Genomic DNA, 6,575 nt, shown 5'->3' on the forward strand with positions numbered 1-6,575 from the left:
AACAGGAGGCTTCCCGAATGAGTGAAGGGGCAGGAGCCAGCGTGCCCCGTGCCTCTCTCAGCCCTGCGCCGGCAGGGAAGGAAGCAGGCAGGCAGGCCTCAGGGCTACTCCCGTCCTACTGCCCGGTGGTCCCTGTCCCGGCCCCGCCCCCACTCTCCCCCTGACCCTCACCGCTCCCCAGCCCTCTTCTCAGCCAGAGAGGCGATGGGGGGGGGGGGGCGGTGCGGTCCCAGAACAAGTTTCCTCTCATCCGCCATCATCTTGCCACCCTGACGACTTGGCCTGAGATCCGGCCTAGGCTGTACCCGTGTGTGGTTTTCCTGTGGACAAGGGGGCCGGTTCACCATTTCGGAAGAAACCCCTAGCCTTCCACTGCCGAGTCGCCAGCCTGGGAGGGGGGAGGGGGGAGGGGGGAGGGGAGGTCAGGCCCATTCATTCCGATGGGCCTGGCGTCAGGGCTTCATTCAAGTGCAGGAAGCTCTCTCCCATGGCCTCGGGCTTTTTTCCATTGAACGGCTTTCTTCAATTCCCCCACCCTTAGGCCGCAGTCCACCAAGGGCCGGGAGGCAGGGAGGGGAGATGTTGGGGCAGGGTGGCTGTCTGAGAAACTCGCCTCATCTGGGGCAGAAAGAGTGCCCCCCTCCTTTCTCTAACCCTACTAGACTGCTTGAGGATCACGGACGGTTTGGCTCATCGATGAGCCCTGCGTTATGGGCCCGGCAAGCAAACTCCTAACGGGCAACCCACCGCTCTAGGCGTGTGTGGGTTTTTTGATCTTTCACCTTCAAGTTCGCACGACATCGGTCCGTGTCCCCCGCCCCGGCTTCCCATGGGAAATCCTCCGTCTCTTTCCACAGACTCACTGGCGACTTCACACAGTGCCTGCCTCCTCCTCCTTAGGAAGGAAGGAAGGAAGGAAGGAAGGAAGGAAGGAAGGAAGGAAGGAAGGGGCTGACCCCGTGGCCGAGCGGTTGAGTTTGCACGCTCCGCTTCAGCGGCCCGGGGCTTGGAAGGTTCGGATCCTGGGCTCGGACACGGCACCGCTCATCAAACCACGCTGAGGTGGCGTCCCACACGGCAGAACCAGAGGGACCCTCAAAGAGAATATAGAACTAGGTACTGGGGTGCTCTGGGGAGAAGAAGAAGAAGGAGGAGGAATAAAAAGAAAAGAAAAGATTGGCAATGAGCTCGGGTGCCAGTCTTTAAAAAAAAAAAAAAAAAGAGGAAGAAAGATGGACAAACAGGAACGAATCCCACTGACGGCACCTCCAAATGGTGGGGGGCAGGGGGGTGGGGGGGTGGGGAGTGGCATCATCGGGCCAAGGGTGACTCTAAGCGTGATCCCGCGGTTGTGTTATTTGACATTTTATCGAATCGATTTATTATTTTATTTTTGAGGAAGATGAGCCCTGAGCGAACATCTGCCACCAATCCTCCTCTGTCGGCCGAGGAAGACTGGCCCTGAGCTGACATCCGTGCCCATCCCCCTCTACTTTCCAGGTGGGACGCCTGCCACAGCGTGGCTCGCCAAGCGGTGCCGGGTCCTGCGCCCGGGATCCGGACCGGCGAACCCGGGGCCGGCGGAGCAGAACGTGCGAACTTCACCGCCGCGCCAGAGGGCCGGCCCCCGGAGTTGTTTTGAAAATCCAGTAAGGGGCTGGCCCCGTGGCCGAGTGGTTAAGTTCGCGCGCTCCGCTGCAGGCAGCCCAGTGTTTCATCGGTTCGTTCGGATCCCGGGCGCGGACACGGCACTGCTCATCAAACCACGCTGAGGCGGCGTCCCACATACCACCGCTAGAAGGACCCACCGCGAAGAACACACAACTATGTACCGGGGGGCTTTGGGGAGAAAAAGGAAAGACAAAAAATAAAATCTTCCAAACTCCAATAAAACTTTGAGTGAAGACGACGAGGAGGATGCGAAACGTATCTCACGCCTCCGAGCCGAGCCGTCCGTTTAGGTTTAGGAAGGGGGACGAGGACCCTTTGTAAGCGACATCCCTTTTTAAGCACCATTCTAAACCACAGAACAGAACTCCCTCTCCTCGACCCGGAGCGAGGAGGTTCCTGGGTGTGTCAGAGAGGGTCACGTCCTCTGCAGCACGAACGAACCGCCAGGGTTCGGCCACGGGAAAGAATTTCTTCCTCTCCAGGGGGACTAAAAGTCACCGACGGCAGCGGGCGTAGGTGCTATCCTTCCCGTCCAGGAAAGGCAGGGAGAACTTCAGCCGTGAAGAGAAGGAGGTCTTCCTCACTCCCCGTTTTGGGAGGGCCCCTTTGGCAGGGGAGTTTTGTCTCCTGATTTCAAGTCAGGAAGAAAAGGGAGAGAGAGAGAGAGAGAGAGAGAGAGAGAGAGAGAGAGTGTGTCCTTCTCGTGCCAGGTCGGTCTGAGGGGGACCTCCTCTGGTTTCCTCCCTTCCCAGGGAACGCCGTTCGCTCCTTCTTCTAGAAAAAGCTCCCAAAGCACCACCGCCCAGGATGGTCGACCTACGCCCATCGTCCCTCCTTTCCCAATCATTTCTACCGCGACAGAGGGACAGAGGCCCCTGCCCCATCCCCATCCCCACCCCCACCCCCATCGCCTGCCTCCTTGATGGCCAAAGGAGCTGCCTCTGAGAATGGAACGGGGCTTGGAAACCTTCTAGAGGGGTGACTCTCACCTGCCTGCCTGCTGGGAAAAGCACCACGCTGTCCATCGGACTGCTCTTTTGGGCAAACGTAGGCGTGCCACATAGCGATCGACAGCTATGGCGGGGGGGGGGGGGCGGGGTGGCGTGGTGGTGCCCAGGATCCACGACACGTGACGGCTGCGGAGCACGACAGCCCTAAGACCTTGAGGGAGACGGGGTGGCGCGTGAATCCTTTCGGAACGAGAACGACAGGAAACGTTGACGGGGACGTGTTCTCCTCTCGAGAACACACCAACGCCTCGCACGGTGTCTGACCCGGGGTGCCTCTGACTTTTGTCATCAGAGACGATCCTCTCGACCGCCCCTCACGCTTTGGGGAAAAGGGGAGAGGGACTCGGTAGCACGGGAAAAGCCATCCATCCGCCCTTCCTTTCCGTCTTCACGGCTCCTTCTCGTGGAAAACGAGGAAGCCGTCCGGAGGAACGGAACACTGACCCGGGCCAAAGCGTGGCCCAGCCTTAGCCTCCAAAACCTTCTGCTAAGTGAGAGGTGCCAGACATCCAAGGCGACCTACGTTGCGATTCCACACAGAGGAGAGAGCTAGAACGGTCCAACCCTAGAGGGCGACAGCAGATGGCGGCGGCGGCGGCGGCAGCAGCGGTGGTGGTGATCGTGGTGGGGCAGATCCGGGAGTGGGGCCGTTTTTTCTTTCGGGGGGAGGGGATGGAAACGGAAACCTTCTGGAAATAGATAGCCATGACGGATGCGCCACCTTGGGGAGAGAGACTCCCGAAGGCCACTGGCTTGTGTCCCGTGGAAAGGATGGATTCGGTGGGATGGGAATTCTACCTCCGTGTAGAGCGTGTGGTAAACCACGAGGTAGGTGGGTGGGTGGGTGGGTGGGTGGGTGGCCTCCCTGCCTCGCCTCCACCTAGACGTCCACACACAGAGACCGACGAGGGAGGGAGGGAGGGAGGGAGGGAGGGAGAGAGACAAGACGGACAGAGGCCGAGGCCGAGGCCGAGGCAGTGAGCGAGTAAGTGATCGACCCTGGCCATAGGGATTCCCCAGAGGGCGTCTCTTGGCTCCCCAAACGAAGAATGTGTGTGGAGATCGAGAAAGATCACCGACCTAGGAGAACCAGCAAGACTTCTTCACCCGCCAGAGAGCCGCTGGGCCCCTGCCGTCCCTGCCACCGCCACCCCTACCCCTCGCCTTTGGCAGCGACGCCAACGAAAGGCAGGCAGACGAGTGGGAGAGTCGTGTGGTGGTGTCCCCCAAGGAAGGTGGGTCCATGCCGACGAGCGGTCGTCGGCGTGTGGAAAAGCCAGAGGCGGGCTGACTAGAAGGAGGGCGTCCTGGAGGAAGGGACCAGGGTGTGAGGGAGAGAGGCCTGTTCCTCTTCCCCTGTCGGCCCCAAGTCAGGGGCCCAAAGGAGGAAAGCTGTCCGTTCCTTTCCGACTCGGACGGTTCGGGCGGAACCGACCGATCCCCGCGGCAGCGCAGTCGGGGCTTTCTGGACCAGAACCCCTCTCTCTGTCGCCTTTCGACCACACGCACGCTTTAGAGGCCAAGGGAAAATGGATCGGGTCTCTCTGTCTCTCTCCCTAGAAAACAAGGGGCCAGGGGCCGAGCCCGTGGACGAGCGGTCAAGTATGCGCCCCCCACCCCGGCCCCCGGCTTCGACGGCCCAGGTTTTCACCGGTTCGGATCCTGGGCGCAGCCCCAGACCCAGCATCGCCCTTCAAGCCACGCCGAGGCGGCGTCCCACATAGCAGAAACGCGAAAGACCTACCACTGGAACCTACAACTATGGACGGGACGGGACGGGACGGGGCGGGGCGGGGCGGGGCGGGGGTGGGGGGGGCGGCTTTGGGGAGCAGGAAGAAAGAAAAAATAAAAGAAACACAAGGACGGTCATCGCGATAGTTCTTTCCACTTCCATCCATATGTTAACAGGACCCAAGTTTCCCGACCTCCATTTGGATGTATGTTAACTAAATGGAGAAGCTATTCAAAGGACTCCTCTAAAGAAGTCCACGTTCTTCTTTCTAAATGATAATGAAAATCATTGTCACCACCGCTCTTCCGACCCTCCATGTCCAGACGGCCTCCCGCCCCTCCCCTATCCCCAACTCCCGCCCCGCCCCGCGCCGACCCCCGACCCCGGCATTCTCCACGCCCACCTTTCCCTCTCCACTCCTACCCCCCCGTCCCCCGCCGCCCGGGACACCGCACCCCGCGCCCCCCCCCGCCCCAATCCAGGCCGGGCCACCTGGTCGACCTCCTCGAACACTATATAAGAGGATGCCGGGCAGCAGGTGGCGCCCGACAAGCGGCCTCCTCACAGGCCGGACGGATCAGCCTCGCGGGGGCGGGCGATGGGGAGGCGTTCGTCCAGGTCAGGTCAGGTCGGGGGAGGGAGGATGCCGCGCCGGCCGGCCTGGTGCGTGGCCTGGTCCCGATCCACCCCGCGTCTCGTTTCTCGGGCCGGGACGAGTACAGGCGGGGAGGCCGACTCGGTCACGGAAAGCGGCCTTGGGGAGGTTTTGGCGAACGTCCCTGTCCCAGGGCCGTCTGCCGACTAGGGGACGGAGTCCTCCTCCATGCTCCTTCTCGCCCCCAGTCGGGCGGGTTGTGGGTCGCGCGGTCGACTTGTCCATTTCCCCGGAGGCATCCTGCCTGCCGGGGCTCCCTCCCTCGGGCCGGTGCGAGCGGTCCTCGGGCGGCCCGGGAATTTGGGCCGCAGCGAACGAACGAACGAAGCCCGTCCCTCCTGCGTCGGCACCGATGAGACACAGCCCTGGTGGATGGAGCCGCTTTCCTCGGGTTTCCTTTTGCTTTCGGCCGCTGCTGCCACCAAACCTCCCTAAACGATAGGAATGAAAACGGGAACCGTTGGCATAATAAAAGCGTTTTGGTTGGCGTGTTTCTTGGCTTTTGGGGACTCGAGAGGTATGATGGATGATCTCCGATTGACGTTTGGAAGGTCTATTTCATCCCAGTCGCACGAACCCCGAAAACGTGGCGGCTGGACGAGGGAGGGAGGGAGGGAGGGAGGGAGGGAGGGAGGGAGGGAGGGAGGGAGGGAGGCCAACCACGGGATTTCCGCACGACCAGCTGATGGACACGAGCGCCCCGTGAGCCGGGCGGAGGGCAGCCGCCCGGGTCTCGCAGCTACGTGCCCGCGGAACCCTCGGGACTGCGAGAAGCCGGAGCGACCCGCAGCCATGTGGCGCTCGGCGCGGACATCTGGTCGACCCGCGCGCCACGGGACCCGGGGCCCGAGTCCGGGCCGGGCCGCCGGTCGACCCGGCAGGGCGGCTGCCCCGGGGGCCTCGCGGCTGCTCGTCCGCAGCCTCCAGGGAGCCCTCGGGGCTCCGAGAAGGCCGAGCGCCCCGCGGCCCCACGGCCCCGCGGCGCTCGGCGCGGACATCTGGTCGACCCGCGCGCCGCCGGACCCCGTGGCTACGAGTCCGCGGGGCCTTCGGAGCCGACAGAGGGCCGGGAGCGCACCCAGAGCACCCAGAGCACCCAGAGCACCCAGAGCCCCGGGACCCGGCCCCGAGCGCCGCGGACATCTGGTCGACCCGCGCGCCCCAGTCCGGGGACCAAGTCCGGGCCGGACAGCTGGTCGACCCGGCAGGGCGTCGGCCACCTGGGAGCCGCACCCGCGAGTCCGCGGGGTCTCTGGAGCCGACGGAGGCCGGGGAGCCCACCCAGGCCGCCGAGAGCCCCGCGTCCCCGCGGCGCTCGGCGCGGACATCTGGTCGACCCGCGCGCCCCGGTCCGGGGACCGAGTCCGGGCCGGACAGCTGGTCGACCCGGCAGGGCGGCTGCCCCGGGGGCCTCGCGGCTGCTCGTCCGCAGCCTCCAGGGAGCCCTCGGGGCTCCGAGAAGGCCGAGCGCCCCGCGGCCCCACGGCCCCGCGGCGCTCGGCGCGGA

This window comes from Equus asinus, unplaced genomic scaffold, assembly GCF_041296235.1.
Source record: "Equus asinus isolate D_3611 breed Donkey unplaced genomic scaffold, EquAss-T2T_v2 contig_270, whole genome shotgun sequence".
NCBI classification, from domain to species: domain Eukaryota; kingdom Metazoa; phylum Chordata; class Mammalia; order Perissodactyla; family Equidae; genus Equus; species Equus asinus.